This window comes from Megascapheus bottae, unplaced genomic scaffold (genome assembly GCF_031878675.1).
Source record: "Megascapheus bottae isolate mThoBot1 unplaced genomic scaffold, mThoBot2.hap1 HAP1_SCAFFOLD_289, whole genome shotgun sequence".
Lineage (NCBI taxonomy): Eukaryota > Metazoa > Chordata > Mammalia > Rodentia > Geomyidae > Megascapheus > Megascapheus bottae.
This window is the reverse complement of record NW_028327603.1, coordinates 12932-16602: the sequence shown is the minus strand read 5'-3', so window position 1 is coordinate 16602 and position 3671 is coordinate 12932.

Genomic DNA, 3671 nt, shown 5'->3' with positions numbered 1-3671 from the left:
TGGGACTTCCCATGCTCAAGGCACTGGTATATTTTGAATAGAGGAGGAGGAGGAGGAAAAGTGGTCATTGGGAGGGAACAGATGATGCAGGGACTTTTGACTACAGTAAGAGTTGGTTCTAGGAGCAGAGGTAAACCATAGTAAATGTTTCCTCAGAATTGTGATGTGGCAAGTTGCTGTTCTTCAAAAGAAAAGGAAATGCCTGTGTCTGGCAGTGTGGGGAATGAATGCTAGGGAACAAACGTGCCTGTGGAAGACCTTTGGGAGTGACAGGGAAGAGTTGTTTTGACTAGAATGTTGTTGGGGAAAACAGAAGTAAGTAGGTGGTGCTGCCATTGATTCTGACTGGCTGGGATGGCTGACGTGGGGCACATGTTCAAGGGTCCTGTATTAGCAGTGGTGCATTAGATGGCCCACATGTCCATATCAAAAGAGCACAGGCAGTACTCAAGATGAACACTGGGTATCACATCAGTACATAGGCACTACTTGAACCATTTCAATTCCTAAGGCCACAGGTCAGAGAAGGGGAAAGTAAAGAACTCCAAACGCTGATCACCGTACCCTAGCGAGAAGAAGATCCTTCTAGAGTAGTAAGTTGGAGACAGTTGAAATGGCTGGTCAGAACTCTTACCTAAGTGGTTGTGGTAGCCTTTCTTGTCTCTACTGTACACTTCAACTTCCTTCTTTCCCTCCTTACTGCAAATTTACCACCTTGTTTTTTTTTATTTTATTTTTTATTGTAATTGGTAAAAGGGTTACATGATATTTGCCAGATAGAAGTTGCATTAATTCACATACATTGATACCCTTTCACATGTCTTGGTACCCATTTCCCTCCCCCCCACACCCCCCACCCGTCTTGGTTTTCCCCCCTTCCCTATCAAATTTCAAATATCCAAATACAAATAAATTCAATATATCAGATAACAAAGTGAGATACTATACCAATGTGACATAACCAAGGGACAGATAACGAAGGGAGCTAGGTCTGTGTTTTTTTTTTACCTTTTTTTTTATTGTAATTAGTAAAAGGGTTACACGATATTTGCCAGATAGAAGGTGCATTAATTCACATACATTGATACCCTTTCACATGTCTTGGTACCCGTTTCCCTCCCCCCCCACACCCCCCACCCGTCTTGGTTTTCCCCCCTTCCCTATTAAATTTCAAATATCCAAATACAAATAAATTCAATATATCAGATAACAAAGTGAGATACTATACCAATGTGAGATAACCAAGGGACAGCAAAGGAGATGAGAGACAACATAGTACATTAAGGACAACAATCATTCGTTATATGGCTTTTTTTTCAGTATCCTGGAGGTCCTTTCAATTAGCTTCACATTATATGTCCTTATGTATCAAGATTTTGCTCTATTGCAGATCTCTGCTAGTAGAGCCCAAGGTTTCTACTGATTATGACGAATTTATTACTATTTCTTTTACATTAATTCCTAGGAGAGTGAACCCCTGGAGAAAATAAAGCATACATTCATATATAAATTACTTTTTATTGAGCCCAGGTTCTCCCTGGTAGTTCCTGAAATACTATCCCCAACTTTATCTGAGACAGTTGAATAATTATACATAACCCTAGTGTTCTGCCTCAGTTATTCCTATATTTAAACCTAAAGTTCATCTCTGTAAAGGTTAACTGAAGTGTTTACTTTGTCTCTTCCTACATTACTCTGTACTCACATTGCATAGTAAGTCTGCTCTTCTTGCCCTTCAGCACCACTCTGCTCTTTATTTGGGAAATTGAGGTAAGTGGCAAGACTCCACTTGTTGGAACTCCTAGAGCTGGGTTTCTGGCCTTGTATATATGTCATTCCAAATTGTTTGGAGTGGAATAAACTTGTCTTGTTGTTTCCTTAGCATTTGTGTTTATAAAATATTTACTATTAAAAGAGGCCCACATTAGGATAGGTCATTTGTCAGCTTGACAAAGGAGGGGAGCAGAAAGGTTTTTGTTCTCATACTTTGCCCGCACGAGTCTTGATTATTATATTAGCTGTCTAATAGTGACAAGCTCCCTGGTCACCTCATTAATTAATGAGATCAGACACTTACGGGAAGATAGAGAAATCACTGCCCCATCATTGGGTGTCTTTCTATCAGGGGCCCAAATCAAGAAGTTTTAAAGATATTAACAAGGACAGCAAACAGGCAGTTGATATTAATTCCCCTGAAAGCAGTAATGAAGCAATCAGCTTCAAAACAAGCCAGCAGTAACCTGGTGGAACCTTAAGACAGTTGGAATCATCTAAAATTAAAGTTACTTTTTCCTCGTATGAAAGTGTGTTTTTGGAGGGTAGTGAAAGCAGGCAGAGGTTAGGCATGAGACAGATTAGGCTTCAATCTGTTATCAGTGTTTAGATTGCTTGCAAGAGAAGCTCTTTTCAGGTTGGAAAATGAGCTGTGCAAAAGCTGAGTATACCAGACAAATACCAGCTGAGTATAGCAGAACTGGTATTTGTTTGTGTAACAACTAGTGGCACAAGATGGGATTCTTATTTTTTCATATATTTTTTATTATAATTAATAGAAGGGTTACATGATATTTGCCAGATAGATGGTGCATTAATTCCCATACATTGATACCCTTCCACATGCCTTTGTCCCCATTGAAATGGATTCAATTCCTAAGGCCACAGGTCAGAGAAGGGGAAAGTAAAGAACTCCAAACGCTGATCACCGTACCCTAGCGAGAAGAAGATCCTTCTAGAGTAGTAAGTTGGAGACAGTTGAAATGGCTGGTCAGAACTCTTACCTAAGTGGTTGTGGTAGCCTTTCTTGTCTCTACTGTACACTTCAACTTCCTTCTTTCCCTCCTTACTGCAAACTTACCACCTTGTTTTTTTTTATTTTATTTTTTATTGTAATTGGTAAAAGGGTTACATGATATTTGCCAGATAGAAGTTGCATTAATTCACATACATTGATACCCTTTCACATGTCTTGGTACCCATTTCCCTCCCCCCCACACCCCCCACCCGTCTTGGTTTTCCCCCCTTCCCTATCAAATTTCAAATATCCAAATACAAATAAATTCAATATATCAGATAACAAAGTGAGATACTATACCAATGTGAGATAACCAAGGGACAGATAACGAAGGGAGCTAGGTCTGTGTTTTTTTTTTACCTTTTTTTTATTGTAATTAGTAAAAGGGTTACACGATATTTGCCAGATAGAAGGTGCATTAATTCACATACATTGATACCCTTTCACATGTCTTGGTACCCGTTTCCCTCCCCCCCCACACCCCCCACCCGTCTTGGTTTTCCCCCCTTCCCTATTAAATTTCAAATATCCAAATACAAATAAATTCAATATATCAGATAACAAAGTGAGATACTATACCAATGTGAGATAACCAAGGGACAGCAAAGGAGATGAGAGACAACATAGTACATTAAGGACAACAATCATTCATTATATGGCTTTTGTTTCACTATCCTGGAGGTCCTTTCAATTGGCTTCACATTATATGTCCTTATGTATGAAGATTAACGATGGCTTTTTGAACTTGAAAGTTTATATTCAATCTCACTTGAAGACAAAGCTAAATTATCATTTGCTTATGAATGGCAATGTCACAGCTGTGTGTGTGTATATATATATGTATATATATATATATATATATGTATAACTACATCTATAT